At 35.6% G+C, this 16731-nt stretch overlaps 1 long non-coding RNA gene across 1 annotated transcript; it reads right to left on the reverse strand.

The window, feature by feature from the left end:
• Nucleotides 1-377: 377 nt before the first annotated feature.
• On the reverse strand, nt 378-15736 carry LOC149919013 (uncharacterized). Its single transcript, XR_016464720.1, has 3 exons — nt 15444-15736; nt 2071-2212; nt 378-1554 (listed from the first exon to the last, which is right to left on the reverse strand). It is a non-coding gene; the product is annotated as an uncharacterized LOC149919013 (long non-coding RNA).
• Between the last annotated feature and the right edge of the window lie 995 nt (nt 15737-16731).

Here is a 16731-nt window from a genome sequence, read left to right on the forward strand (position 1 = left end):
TTAAAAAAATTGTTTAAAGTTTTATCTCAGTTGTAATGCTATAAATTCAAAAAGCTCACACCATTTTTAATATAATTGATTGAGCTGGCCTATTATAATAGCTGGACTATTATAATTTACATAAGGACAGAGTTTGCAGGACACCTTAGATCCTGTAGGCAGAAATTTGAAAATATATCTTTTTTGTACAAATCCTTCAGTAGAAGATGACGTGATCTGAGAAAAGTGAGATAAATGATTCGCACAAATGGTCAGGCCATTCTTTTAATAGCCCTTTACAAATTTAAATCTTGGGTAAAGCTCTCCTTAAAGTTATACAAACTCACAAAACTTCAGTTTCAAAGGCACTCATCAAGCAAATTTCTGGCTGAGGGCAGAGTAGATGAAGATGTAGTTTAGCCCACTGGGACTGGGAAGGCCCAGTTATCATTACGCTTTTTCTCCTGAGAGCACAGTAAGATCTACTCAAGTTAGAAGTTGAGCTGCATTCCAAGGCTCTTCTGTTCATTCATGAGCACCATCTCCCCAGCTATGAACAAGCTTGATCTTGCTTGATGGCATCTTTTACAGGCTGATAGGCCACATACTATTTTGCAAGTTAATGCAAAGATGTGCATCTAACTTTTCTGGTGATGCTGGTAGCTAGAATAGCATTTGTCTACACAGCAAATCTGCATCACCAGATACTGTGCTTGTGCATGCAGAAAATGGCAGGAAAGTTTTTAATTACCTGGCCCATCTATCAATATGCTGTGAGCCTAAGTCCAAATGTTGAGTAATACCAGAAAATCCTGATAGCACAGCAACAGCTATGGATATGATTTTTTAATAACATTTATATGGAAAGCACAGTAGTAATTTTGCTATTAAGTTACTCCAGTCTTTCATTCCTTACCCACTAAAAGCTCCCTTCACCTTTGCTATAGAGAGCTATTGTGTCAAAATTGGAAATGAGGTTTGCATTTCAAAGTAAATAACAAGGGAACAGTTGAGAACATCCAATTTAGGAGAATAGCAACACAACCAACATACAATAAGTGCAACTGTAGGAGTGAAACAATTTTTCAAAATGAGAAAGAAAGAAGTAGAGGAGAAAAACATTAAGAAAAATATCTAAAGTGGCTTAAAATTTATCAACCTGAGCATTTTCTTAACAACATTCCCAAACAAATATATTATTTGGTTGTTTCCCTCCTCCACTCCAGCACTGGGGTTTTGAAATCAGAAGACATAGAGAAATTTATATCTGCAGAAGATTTGGGCCTTAGAAAGTGCAAGTGTAAGTACTGGAATGGATAACAAGAATCACAATTGCTAGGATTTGTATTTGTGTTATTGTTGATGACCAAAACAATTAACTGATGCTCCAGTACTCCCCCATTCCATAGATGATTATTATTTGTCCTTCATGAAAAATATTATTGCTATAAATCCTAGTAAATAATACAATTTTTTTTTAAAGATGTCCTTCATTTTTTCCTCTTCTGCATACATTAGTGATACTTTTCACTGACACTTGCACATCTTGTCTGATTTAGACTCCAGTGTCCATTCCTGAAAGTTTAATAAATAAAAACCATGTGTAAGGTTTGAAAAATCTGTCTCAAGGAGCAGTGTGTCAACAAACCAGAAGCCTTTACAGTGCAACTATAAAGCTAATTTATTTAACCTTTTTTTTTTTCCCCAATAGACTGTCTGCTTTACTTTTTTATGTGAATATCACAACATCCCTCCCACGTATCATTCACATATCTTTTCTCTGTGAGAGAGGAACAGAAAGGAAATTTCATGACAGACATTTATATTCTTTGTTTAAATCTTAATTTGAGAAAGTGCTCTGATACTGTGATGATTAGCTCAGCATGAATATTAAAGGGCAGAGTAATGCTGCTTCTTGTGCCACCTTTCTTCTCCCACAGAAATGCATAAGGTCTGAGGGCAAAATTTGTCCAGTCTTTCCTGAAACGAACTTTGATATTCCTCCTGCTGGACCTGACTGAAGTAAGACTGTGGAATAGGACTTTATAGGATGCAGTGCAAGGAAATTAGTACAGTTTCCATTTTACAAACCTTGAAGGTAAGTTGCTTACTGAAGAACACTCCTCAGATCAAGAGGCATATTCAATCCATTACACCATAACTTTTGCACCTTTCCTTCAATTCCACTCTTAGTTTTCAATAAGTTTCAATTTAATTTTGAAATCCTGAGGTCCTGTAAGTTGTATTTATGAAAAAAAAAAAGACAAGAAATATGGTTTAAAAGAAAAACGTATCAAAATACAGTACTCAGAGCAGGTCTGCAGTACATCTTCTTACAGCTAAATTTAACTATGGTAACTTTAGGAAAAAAATAATAGATATGATATCTTTTTAAGATCATTTTTTTCTACCCTTATCTTTTCTCCTTATACGGACAGAGAAATGCCAATTGTTCTCTGACACGGTAATGATCTTAGCAGCCCTATGCAAACTCTGAAAGTTTACGATAAAATACTTTTAAGAAACAAATCTCAATGACTACATAGAATGCATTGGATCATGTAAGTCAGAAAGTTTTGAATAACCCATGTATGTTCAGTGCTGATGTCAGGTTTGCCATTCACATCTTTTTCTCCTTGGACCATGAAACTGAGTATGATTCCCTACAGTTTTGATAATAGTTGTATTTCTACGGTATTTGCTGCAAGGTATTTGACATTTAGTAACTTGGTCCTGCGAGGCACCAAATCCCTCCTCTATGGCAGTCAACTCCTTAAACTCCTGCAGCAATTGGAGGGAGAAAGCGGAGAAGGTGGGAAAAAAAAAAAAAAAAAATAAGTTCACTGTCTTATTAAAGTTGATTTATTTAAGCATTAAATATGAGAGACTGTATGAGATATAGTCCACACTGTGCATCCAGAGGTTATGCATGCTAATAAATTAATCAGGCTTTCACATTTAAGAGTTAGCGAAAAAGCGAGGTGGGAAAAACATGCCCTCCCTGTTAAAGCTTTGTCCCTAACAGAGGCCCAGTACCTTAAGAAACTCAGCCAAAAAGCACACAGAGAAAAATGAGTGAAAGCAGCAGGAATTTAAAAAGCGAATGCTACATCAAAGGGACAGGAAGGAACTGCAATAACACTGCTGTGATTGCAACTGGGCACAGACCCAGGAGCTTGGAGAACAAGCACCTCCAATAAACAGAGCTGTTTCTGTACCAAAATGCTTATGAAGACTTGGTGAAACTTGAAAATATGTTCAGTAAAAGGTGAATATGCTGATAATTTATCTTCACAGTCATTTACTCCTCAATCATGAACAAATGTAAAGCCTAATAAGGACATATCCTGCTGCCAGCACGCGAGGTCTCTGTGAACCTCAGTGCCCTCATGAAATCAGGCTCCTAAAGCTAACCAGGCAATGGCATTCAGATGTGCCAGCAGGCCCCATGTAAGAGTTCAAGGGTTAGAAACGGATTAGGAAAATCGGAAAAAAAGAAAAGAAAAAGCATTAGGCCTTTTTTTGTACTGTGTTTTATCCTAACTCTTCCCAGCTGAATGAAACGACAACTCCAAAAGTATTTACACTGACAGTTATTTCCCTACTTATTCTCTTTTGAGTACCCCAACAATCATAGAATCATAGAAACACAAGGTTGGAAAGGACCTACAAGATCATCTAGTCCAACTGCCCTCCCATTACCATTGCTACCACAAGTACAAACCATATCTCATAGCTCCTCATCCAGACGCCTCTTGAACACTGCCAGGGATGGCGATTTCACCACCTCCCTGGGCAGGCCATTCCAGTGCCTGACAACTCTCTGAGAGAAAAAGTTTTTCCTTATGTCTAACCTAAACCTTCTCTGGTACAGCTTGCAGCCATTTCCTCAGGTCCTGTTTGTTGACTGAGAAAAGGAAAGAAAAGGAGAGTATTTAATTCTGAGAGTCAGCGTCCAGTCTTGCTTTGCACGCTGATGACCACGATTAAAATAACCTCTGTGCATCTGGCTTCTGTCACTTGTGCCTCTGTATGCATTCTCCAGCCTAGAAATACAAACATAGGAAGTAATGTCTGTTTTCTTATTTTTTTTTTTTAAACCAAACAGGTGCGTGCCTTGGGATGTGGAACAACTCCCAAGAAGTAAGAAAGGAGTTTCTGAAGGCTCCTTATATGCCAACTTATATGGCTGCCCATCAGGTTCCATTGGCAAGTGCCTGTTTGGATTTACGATGTGCTCACTAAGCCCTGATCCTGCAAACAATTATGCATGTCCTTTATTCAAGTAGGCTGTTTTCTGTGTTTAACTTTATGTATGAGAGGACCATCTGTGACTGTAAAGTTTAAAATGTGTGAAAGAGAAAGAGAAATAAAGCACAGGATTATTAAACAGAAACAAAAAGTTAAAGCCAAAAACTCTCACTGAATTATAATTAAAATACAAAATACCAGCATAAAAGGAAGCTTCAAATGACTTGGAGAAAACTGAACAGAATACAAGAACCATTTCTTTGATTTTCAGAAGGGCCACAAAAGGACTAATTGCTATTTGACAGCTGTGTGGGAGGAATGAACTTATAGAATCATGGAATGGTTTGTGTTGGAAGGGACTGTTAAGATCATCTAGTTCCAATCCCCCTGCCATAGGCAGAGACACTTCCCTCTAGAGGAGGCAGCTCAAGGCCCTATTCAGCCTGGCCTTGAACAGCTCCAGGGTAGTGAAAAAGTGACTTAGAGATACATCAGCAATTACAGTTCCAAACGGGAGCTAATATTGCATCCCTGCATAACACAGCACACCTTGTGGAGAGAAAAGATCTAAAAGAAGCTTTGTGCTGATCTTACGCTTTACATCCTCAAATTCCCCACCTGTGAAGGAAACAGCATAACTTCCCTGTCTCACCAGAGGGATTAGTGCTAGATTGTGAGGATGTCTACATCTCTGTCTTAAGCACCACAGCAATGAAAGCCTCTAGAAGCAAGTAGTGGAATGAGAAATGAGGTTCTGTGACCCAAGACACAATGAAGGCTTCCTTTGTTCCTTATATGGGTTCATATTTTAATTTCTCAACAGCCATTTTGTGGTTTAGAAAATACACATAATAAAGATAGATTTCTGAGTAGCCAGCAGATAAAACTGATGAGGAAAAATTGTGAGTTTTCCTATAGGAGCTCAGTGAGTCAGCCTGTTCACAGGAGCCATGTTAGCCAAAGACATAGAGGAGTAATATGCTACAACACCAGACCAATCAGCCAAAAAATAACATTCCCTTTGATCCATACTCGAAATATTTTACATGCCATTTGGATATCGATCTACAGCACACACTGCACTTTTCAGTCACAGAATATGTAATTTGTGTTGTTGATCAAAGGGATTGCTTTGATTGGGATGATTAAAGTAGGAAAGCAGATCCATGTGCGCGCTCTTGTGCAAAAGAGAAACAAGGGACAGAAATTAATCAAAACAATGTCAGGAGCTGAAGAAGCCTTGTACTACATGCTCCTTCTGGCTTACAAGACTTATATTGAAAAGATTTTTGAAAAAGAATATGCCTTATGCCAGTCAGGGCTATTATCAAATGCAGAAACAGGCTTGCCAAATGGGTAATGTGGAAGGCAAGAGGACTTGGCTGATATCTCCAGGTAGGAATACTATTGGAATGAGGAGGTGTGTGATCAGTCAGTGTCTTTCAGGTAGATAGAATTAGTGATGAAATACAAATTTAGCTTTACAAATGCCCTAATGTATTTTTTCTGTAAGATTTGGAAGGAGGCTCTTTTTTTCTTAAAAAGAAAAAAACGTGTTTCTTCACATGGTTGCCTACCTTCTGTTGTAGAATGGCTTCTTCAGAGATTCAGTATCAGGACAGAAGAAAATGTTCTACAAATTTTTCTTGACATCCTACATCTCAGAGAGCTTCTTGTATTATGGTTAATAAAGATTGCAGTTTTCAGGAGCTGAAAGTAACCCTTCCTACCTTCCCATCACTAAGCTTACCTCTGAAAAGGGAAGGGGTCTATTGTATGTCAGCATCTTATAATCTCACTTCTTTCAGGCATTTCTTTCACATCTAGATTATCTTTAAGAAAATATTTGGAGTTATCTCACATCAGTTGCAGTGAAAGCGATCACAGTGAAAACCACCAGTACCCAATTAGTTACGGAGTGCAAAAGAGGCATTCTGGTCTTTCTTACATGTTGCTCTCTCCCAGCTTTTTCTCCTTGATATACCATACGCCACAAGTGGACATATAGGCTTATAGGCTGTGTTTAGGTAAGTTTCCAGATGTAAATTTTCCTATCTATTCATTGACTCCTGTCCCCTGCAGGTACCCTCCCCCCTGCCCCTCCACCCCCCTTTCTTTCTTTAATGACAGTGAATGTATGTGAGAATGAGTGAAACTTAATGACACCCAAATCTTGCTCCAACACTTGATAAAGCTAAGAATTCTGCATGTGGGACCTGAGAGTAAATTCTGGATGTAGTGAATGTGGCCTTGCAGATTAGAAATTTATGATATATAGCTAGATTTCAGTTGAGGATCAGAAGCTCATATGAATACGACCTTATGATTTCTGAACTCTTAAAGAAACATCAGGAAAGTTTCACGAATCCTATAAATGAACAGAAAGAATTAAGAAACACTAAAACATGTAAGAAAGTCAACATTTTTTGCATACATAAATTTCATTGTAAAAAACATCTTGCAAAACATTTATTTCTTTATACAAAAAATAAACACTATCTAAGCAGTTTTTATGCACTACACTTCTTTAAAAAAAATAAATATTTTTAAGAAAACAAAACAAAGCATAGACAAAGATGTTTCATCATCTACATTAAAACCATTCATTCGCTTTTAATCAAGTACTACAGAACCAATTTTTCCTATTCAAGTGCACATTAATGATTTTCAGATGTTAGAAAAAAATTAAAACTTTAAATCTAGATTAATTATTTTGAGTAAGTTATAAAAAGTTCAAAAATACCATTTTAATCTAGACTTTCTACTTAGTACTATGCACTTCCTAGATTTTAAACACATAGCAAAATATTTTCTTAATTTTATATCAATACAGTCAGTGTTTGAAAGTGAGCAAATATATAGATCAGTAGAGACACTTAGTCACATCAGGTAAAATCTGCTTTAGAATAGAAATATTATCATTTGGAGGTTGTGCTTAGCATCAAGACTTTGAAAAAATAGATTTTCATAGAAAACAAATTGAGCAAATTTAATTGACACTGAAAAAATATATTCGTTTACTTCATGAAACCAACAGCAATTTTCTTTCTTCTTTGCATCTTGTCACATTTCATTTTTACCCCTAAATCTTGTGGATGTTTTTTCAATGAAACATGAATATTTTACAGTAATTTTTCAGAAGAACGTGACATTGCAGGAAATTCTGACCCTCTTAAAAAAATAAGGAAAGCAAGATACATAAGCATCTTCCTCTCCACCGCACGAAGGTAATACTATAATTGTGTAATTAAAGTTTTGAAAGCCCCTTCATACCACAGAGCACTCAAAGATTAGTAAGGCTTGCAGCCTAGTGATAGTATCTACACATTACACTTGTTGGCATCTTAATAGTAATGAACACGTAGGAAGAAAGACTCACAGCAAGAGCTATACTCTTTCTCTGAGACATTTTGACTGTTTGTTAGGAACAGCAGCCACTGTCTTTGACTGATCAGCAGAATATCCTCTCAGGTTAACACATCCTGATTACAGTTTTCTTCTCCACCATTTAGTGGGACAGAATTCTAGGGAATTCCACATGGAGAAAATTCCATGGTGTGAGGCAGTGGCTTTTAAAATTGAATGGCTTGGAAAGCTCACTCATCCAAGCACATTAATTGGTTGAACGCTCTTGAGTGCTTTATCACATTATTTCCAAGGGCTGCCCTAAATGCTAGGAAGTGAGCCATGGTTCCGGTGATTAGTGCCAGAAAGCTGAATGTTAATTACTGCTAGGCTACATTAATATAGCAACAGATTATCTGTAACAAACTTCAGAAATAGATTGTTGAAGAACTTATTAAAATCTAATCATTTATATTATGAATTTCTGATTAGTTCATTGCAAAGGTTGATCATATGTTCTTTTATAATTGATCAGAAAAGCATGGAAAATTACCAACTTACTATTAATAGTTTACAAATGCAATAGAAAATTTTGTTGTAATGGCATTACTTAGGATAGGAAAAATAATTTTTAGTCAGCAAGGATTAATATTGATCCCGTGACAGCACAAGTTTCAGAAGAAATTTACTTTTCACTTGCTGTGAGACCAAACTTTTTGGCAGGTCATTCTGTTCTGGCACAAGCAATCTCAATATTTTTGTATATTTCTTTCTTTTAAATTGATTTTTTACAAATTTACCACATTATTACTACAAATTAATATATATGTATATTGGCAGATGTATTCAGCTATCTCTGTTTATATTGAATATGCATATGTTCTAGGATTGCTTAAGCAATCATACTTCTAAAAGAAATTAGTGATGAAAAAAAAATGAGGTACAGATTATCAGCATTTGCTGTTATTTTTGCATTGAGAAAAAAAACACGTTACATACTGCAAAAACGTTGCTGTAAGGGCCCCACTCATCATATCATGCCAAAACTTCATTTCTGGATTGAGTGGTCTCCTAAAACCTGTGACTTCTGTAGAGCGACGCTAACAATGTAAGATCATAAGACTATTGCCAATAAAACTGCTTCTCTTTTGACAACGTTATTCTCTCTGAACATGTTTCAAATAACCCTAGTAAACCAATTTACAGTGACCATGACTTCTTCATTTATTCCTTTTTTTTTATTTTCCTGTCCACCAGAAAATATGACTTCTAATATGGTATTTAATAACAAAGACTCTTGCATATCTTAAAGCTTCAATAAATAAAGTTCTCAAGCTTTAAAAAGTTGTCTTTAAACTACATAAAAACTTTTAAGTAGTTTGACAAATAGATTAATGACAAAAGTACTGTTACTGAAGATAACGTAGATAACGTAGATAATCTTCAGTTTCAAAAGTTTGCCATCAGACTGAAAACAATTACTTTTGAATTCATAGTGAAAAAGTTTAAAATGGATGCAATCTGAAGGCATTACTTAAACATATAGGAATAACTCCAAGTAAGTAGAGATATGAGTAAACTTGAGCACCTAGTAAACTGATTAATCTACCAGGATGAAGATAGAAGAATGAAGTTCTTATCCTTTATGAAAAAGAAAGAAATTAATGTCTGGAAAGGAAGTGAATTTCCTTTTGAGATTATTTTAATGATAATAAGCAGAAGGAAGAAAATATTTCTCATTTTAGAATAGCTCTGAACAAAGAAAAATAATCTTAGATCAATATCAATTATTTCTTTTGTAATTTGATAACTAAAATTTGTAGTAGAAATAGTTTAATTATTAACATTCCGAGCTTTAGAAAACACTTGTTAAATATGAAAAAAGGAATAAACTATAAAGAAGATATGCTTTAATAAATACATTTTAAATTGTTTGCTTAGAAAAGAACCTTGGTGTCAAGCTTCCTGTATTTTCAACTCTTTCTTTATAAAGCCCTGATAAACAACTTCTAATGCATACAAATGCTGCAATTCCTTTCAATCTGAAATTTCTGTTGAAGAAATGTTTTTGATGGAATGTTTCACTCATTTGGCTTAATATTTCTGGCACAGAATTTCCAAAGCAAAGGAAACTAAATTCAGGTTATGCAGCTATCCATGTTATACATTTTTCCTGACATAAACACCAACAAGCACTTCTACTTAACCAAATATTTTAAACAGAAAATCCTAGCAAAATGCATGTCTTCTATGCCATTTGGCATGGCGTTTTTTGCAGCAATGGTCAGGAGTGGGAGTATATATTCCAGTGGAATGCTGAGTATTTTCTCCCCTTAAGTCATGTAGCATTTCCATTTATTATTAATTATAATTTCCTCATGATTTAAAGAGAATCCTTTTTGATTCTAACCTAAGGATTAAAGGTAGAATATGAGTTATTAATACTAAATAATTCACTCAAATATTTAATGCAGGTTAATTTTCAATTTACATGTATTGGTGTTTGGGTAAGCAGAGTTTGCTAAGGAAATTTTAACATCTCTGCTAAGAGAATTTGCATACCTGCCTTGGAACAAAAATTAAGCTTGGTGGAAATAGACTTTTTACAGAGTAGCCTGAAGTGCAATGCATGTTGTCATATGATGTGTGAGAAAGCAAAGATGCACTCAATCCGTGAGGGCTGGCACTCTCCTAAGATGGAGTGGAAAGAAGTAGGTAGTGGTAAACTGGTAATTAATAGAAGAACCCTCAGCTCACTCATACAAATTCAGCTCTCTACAATTTTGCAACTTGTGCAGTTTACTGGATTCAGGCTGCTACAGAACAGAATTTAAGATCATTATTTGCATATGCTTGGTATTGCCTAAGTGGCTAAGTGTTATTTTCTACAGTGATGTAAGGTAATTCATTTACCAATCAAAATTATTCGATTTCATCCCTATCATATTAATAATTGTTAGATTTAAATTCCTGTGAGATTTAGAGAACAACTTGGAGTATATTAAAAAACAAGTTATCAAGATTAGTGAATTGGCCTATACGAATTCAGAATAAATAAATATGACTACTGTGCAGGTGGATAGCTTATTCATGAAATTTATATTCATCCGTTTTGCCAAATGAGTCATTCAACAAATTCAACTGAATAGTTACCTGCTGTTTTCTGAGGACTATTTTTGAGGTCTAAAATGGGGCAAACAGTGCTTCCACTGCACAAGGTTTAGTGACAGGAGTCAGTAGTTCAGGTTGATGGTTGTACTTGGTGATCCTGACGGCCTTTGCCAACCTAAATAAGTCATTTTCTGTGTTTCTATAACTGTATATATGAAGACAGTGTACAAAGGTAAAAGATATAAATTAAAATATGACTACAACTTAAAGAGATTACAACTTGAGAGATTCCTTTATCAACTTTTTTTGTATTTCTGAATCTCTCCCTTTCATCCTCAAAAGTTTTTTTATACCTTCTTCTGCTGTTGAAAATGTTTATTGCCAGAAGTATTTAAGTAATTATTATCAAATATTGATAGGTAATTTTACCTTGTGATAATATTACATGTCCTAATGCATCTCTTCCTAAAGCTTGATGGAAGCGTTTATTTTCCAGTCTTTTAATCACCCTTGTGAATTTTTCTGTAAGTTTTTACTAAAGTAGCAACATTCTTTCCTTGTACTGTGACTTGAAAGTAAGCACAACATCTGTATTGCAGCCACTTCATTGCTAAATACAGACTGAATATCTTTTATACTTTTGTTTCCTTTTCTCCAAAATTCACTGAAGTGTATTTTAAACCTACGATGGAATTCACATGAAAAATACAGTTGAAAAAAATATCTGTAAAGCATAACTTCAGAAAACATCCTTCATTTTTCTCGGAAATAAACAAATCCTCAGATGAAGGAGAAAAGAAGAGGGCAATAGATTTTTTTGTTGATGTGATGCCAGAGGCCAGCCAGACGCTAGGTCCAGACCTTGCTGACCATCCAGGCTGCCATGTCAGCTCAGGGAGCTTAGACCACCCAGCAAAACCAGGAATCATGTCTGAGATCCCCAGCCCATGGGAAGGAAGAGGAAGCAGCTCAGAAATTTCAACATTTGGAGTGGGTGATGGGGTTTTGATGTGGCAGTCTAATAGAGTTTCTCTACCAGTACTTCAACATAATTGCCTTTTTTCCCCCTTGTCTATCCATCCAATCTATCCATCTCCTTTTCATACTCCTTTTCTCATTATTTACTGTTTTGAGTTATCCTAATATCAGCATTTATTTCTTGCAGCTGCACTCACAGTCAGCATAAGCTTAGTCCCCAATCATTCTAACATACAGAGTGTCGACCCTATTAGTGACAGTGCAGTTCTGAAAGCTCATCTTTATTTGATTACCTTTGATAAACCTCAAATCATATATTGGAATTGCTGTGTCTACAAAGTATGAGTTATCTACTTTATTCTCAGATATGTGAATTTTCACTTGGCTAAACCAATAGCACACTTAGCTGTTTTGCAGCTTTCCCAGGCAGTTTAACTCACTCTTAGCTGGGGATTCCCTACACCACTGATTTCAGTTACACAGTTAATTAATAATATCTCTATCAGTTCACAGGTAGAAATGTTTACCTCATTAAGATCAATGTCTAGTCCCTCCAGAAGAGGTGATCATCTACTTTTCTGGAGGTGATGATCTATGAACATATTTCAAAAGAGAACAGTAAACCCATCAATTTTAATGAATTAAATGTTTTCAGTATTTAACAGTCCAACTTAGTTTAATAAAATATCTCCCCAAAATTGAAATATGAGAAAGCTCCAAACGTAATGCCTACCATTTTATTATGTTGGCCCATGATATCAGGGGCAGATGTTGGTGGTACAACAGTAGAGATTGATCTTTTCCACAAATACTGTTACACTTTGTGTAAGAATACACACGATGACAACAATACACCATGTGACAGATGGCAAAAGAGGGGCAGTCTGACAAACGGCATGACACAGAAGTGTGGATGAAGCAACCATGTAGAACTGAATTTGTCAGTGTAGAAAAAAAAAAAATTGCAGAATTGCAGCCATTGACATTCAGTGACTCTTGCTGAACATTGGAGACCAAACAGGGGATGTGAGCACAGAGGCAGCATGTAGCGTGTTTCAGCAGTGACAACAAGAATGTGAAAGACAAGCCACATTCTTAACAGCCATACAGATTTCTACAAGCATGGCATGCAGGCTCTTGTTCATTCCTGGTAAAAATGCATAGTTACTAGTAGTAACTATGTTGAAAAATTGTGTTTTGTATCTGAGAATTTTCCCTATCTGATAGTGTTATTGTGTTATAAGAAATTATATATTATAGAATAAGAAATTATTCTATTTCCAGGTTTTTGTTATGTTGGTTTTCCTGAGTGAGATCTAAAGAAATACATAAAAATCAGTAAAATATCAAGCTGCTTTCTAAAAATCAATTCTTGCAAGAAGATAATCTATCAGAATTGTGAAAACAATAGCATAATTCCCTAGCTGAAACATTTAGGTCACAGAAATGATTCAAAATTTGTTGAAAAGCAAAGACATCAGATTTTATCTGGAAAAAATAAAATAAAACCAAGACTCTAAGGCAGGCATTTAACAAAACGTGTAACTACTAAACTGTGCAACACAACATATCCATGGACATCAAGAATTGTCACAGAAAAATATGGCCTCCTAGTTTCTCATTATTTGTGACCAAAATATTTAATGCCAAACCTACAATTTCTTAGCCAGAGTTGAGGCAAATAGGATCAGATGTTTGCCACATTTCAAGCAACACTGAAATTAAACAGTTAAACAGTGTACCTTAGAAACTTTGTCATGTTCACATCTAACTGAATATGTTTAAGTAAAAGAATATGCCAATTAAAACCATTTCATACCATCATTTGTAATGCTCCAAAGATCTCAGCTGGCCGGCTAACTATAAACACCATGAAGATGCTCTTGAAATCCAGCCCTGGTTACCTTATAATTTGAAAATCAAGATTGGTAACTCCTCCTTATTCAGTCTCATTTTGTTACTCCCAAGTAGTGGAAAAGTTTTTGCAGAAGAACCTTTTAGATACTAGACCAGAGTAAGTTAGCTTAATTCAACAAATAGAAGACATTTACTAGGATCCAGAATCAATATTCACAACTACCATAATATGTAAATATCTTCTGTTCTAACTATTACAGGGACTTACTAGTTACCTCTTACTCGAGTGTATGTGCATAACATTAATCTTCCCCAGTAATTCACAGTGAAATCTGTTAAAGGATTATGAATAACGTACTAGCTGATATCTTTTCAGCAATACTCACTTTCAATCTTTCCATTTTAAAAGCCTGGGCTGGAAGACAGAAAAGAATGTCACATCTAGTCAACTAATAAAAATTATTAGCGATTCATGCTGAGCACTTGAGACTCATAGTCTACCCAAATCAAGTTCCTTCAACTTAATAAAATTCAGCTATTATACAGGCTCATACAGTTACTGAAGTACCAGAATATGCAGATATGTACCCACTGGGATTTTCAAGAAAATAAGAGTTAATTGCATAGTGTCTCCTGCAAATACCAATATCAGAATATTTCCAAGGAAGGCAAGCAAATTTAATATAGCATTTAGCTCTAACTGCTGAAATATCTTGCAAAGCTACAACTAAAGCTGAACAATATATTCAAAACCATTAAAACTCAGGCTTATGAGTGGAATAGTAAATAGACCCAGTTGAAACCACTTCAGATCTCATCCTGCATGTATATTAACCCATTTCCTAATAGTGAAACATACTCAGAGGTACTGCTATTCTCAATACATTTCACCGGTTTTCATTCAGTAACATGAAATTCATATAGCAATGAGGATTCCTGTCTGTGATGTCCTTGAAGTAGAGTGATACACCTCAGTCAATACAGCATTTCTCCTGAGAGAAAAAGTGACATTTTACTTGATATAGAAGAGTAATCAATTTTGATCAGTGTGCAAAGAAATCAGATTGTGAAGAAACTGAAGATTAAAGCCTTCCCTCTCTCCCATTACTGCTTCTTTCCCTCTTTTGTAATTAATCACGCTGAACATCTTTTTTTTTTTTTCCAAATGTGGATAACGTAGGGTCTTCATATCTACAAAAATATCAGGAGTCCACATTTCAGAAGCATTACTTAACTATATCATCACTGAACAGATTCAGGGCTTTAACAAATGGGACTTAGCTCCACAGAATGGGCAATAAGCTTAATTGTAGTTATCTTTAGATAACAGAACTCATAGATGGAACAACGATTCCATTTAGGCACTTAGGATCAGGTAGAAGCGGGGTCAGCTTCTGAAAATACTTCATGCCTCAGCTACTCCCTGCGTTAGGACATAGCATAACTCATAAGTCATCCCTTGTTTGTCATTTCTCACTACCCATTTAAAAAGACATAATCTGAAAAGATCAGGATTATTTTGACCTTTAAAGATCTGGCCTCAGAGTTGGTTTAGGTTTAAAATGGAGCAGAGCATACATTTCTATAACTGTTTCAAAACATGACCTTTATCCCACTCAAGCTACGTTCAGATGATGCACTATTTGATCTTCCTTTTCTAAGCCAGATACATGGCAATGGCAGCCAAAATAAAGGGTTAAAAGCAGGTAGCTATAGAAACCTGTTTCATGAATACTTTTGTTTTACAGGTCTAATTAATAGAGCATAACATTAAAAATAGGTTTATGTTCTGCTTATGAAGAAACAAAATTATTTTATCACATTCTTGGTGATATCAGGTAAAGTATTCAAAGGAAGTCCCCTCCTCCCCCCCCAAAAAAAAAAAAAACAAAAACCCAAAACAAACAAAAAAGACCCCTCACCCAACAGTTGAAGGAAAACCGTGGATATATAGCACTTGTCAGGAAACAGCTGAGGCCCAAGAGATGCTCTTCCTTCAGCAGCTGACCCTCATATGAGCCCAAGCTGGCTCCTCCCTGGGTCCGTCACGTGGGGAACAAAGGTGCAAACAATTTGCCTTTACACCTAAAGCAACCATACCCTTTCATCGGGTACTCAACCACAAGTTCATCTGTGACCTAACAGTTCCCCTATGCTTTGTAAACAAAAGAAAACTAGTGCAACACAAAGGCATGTCCTTTGTGCACAGATGGAATTTTTCTTACCACTCCACTACAGCTTTTATATTTTTACTCTTTCTGGTGATTGCCACAGATTGGGTTATGATATCCTCTCCACATCATTGTTCTACTCTGTTGTTTTGCCTCTCCTTGAAATTTGCTGCTATAGTCAGCTGCTTTCTTTACTGTGGGTTCCAGAAGATCCTGGTGATAGGACCTGTTGTTTACGCTCCTTAGTATCAGAGGGAAATGGAAAGGCTAGATCTCAAATGGCAACAAAAAAAAATGATACCATGACAGCATGAGTTAGAGCATTAGCAAGGAAAATGAGAAAGCTGTGCAGAAAATGATCTAACTCCAGCAAAAAAAGGAAGTCCAAACACAGCAAACTATATTAGATCACAGAATTTACATATATAACCAGCACTATACCTGGCATGAATGCAAGCTATGCCAAATAGTTGAGCAATGTCAGATTTACTATATTGACTTTAATAAGTGGAAGTACCAATACCTAGTTAGTTCCAAGAAGCTCTACTCTAAGAGGTATTTTGCAAACAGAGTACAAATTTAGGGTTGTGCATTCTTTTCCTTTCAGGTTCGGTGGCAAGGGTTTAGTTTTTATAATTACAGGCAGAACATTACCGTGGTTGAGAGAATATGTCAAGTTACCTGCATGTGGTCTTGTGTAGTCATATGTCCCTCTTCTTTTCTATTTAATTTCTGATATTTCAAATGTTTTTCTGTTGAATAAATGTCAGAGAATCAATGTATGAACATAAATATTTATTTACTATATGTTTACTGAGTAAACAGCACACCTAGAGAAGCTGTTTGGGAATCTAGCAGAATGTATGAATTACAGCTGTCACAAGCACTAATAATTATTTCCCAGCACTAATGGATCTGTTGGAGTCACAGTAAAAAACAAGGAAAAAACTTCTAGAGTATTCTTGCAAGGAAAAGATTAAATTCAAGTTCCTGCTGGCAACCAGTGATCAGAATACAACTACAGATGATTCGATCTTAC

This window comes from Phasianus colchicus, chromosome 2 (genome assembly GCF_987193195.1).
Source record: "Phasianus colchicus chromosome 2, bPhaCol1.hap1.1, whole genome shotgun sequence".
NCBI lineage: Eukaryota > Metazoa > Chordata > Aves > Galliformes > Phasianidae > Phasianus > Phasianus colchicus.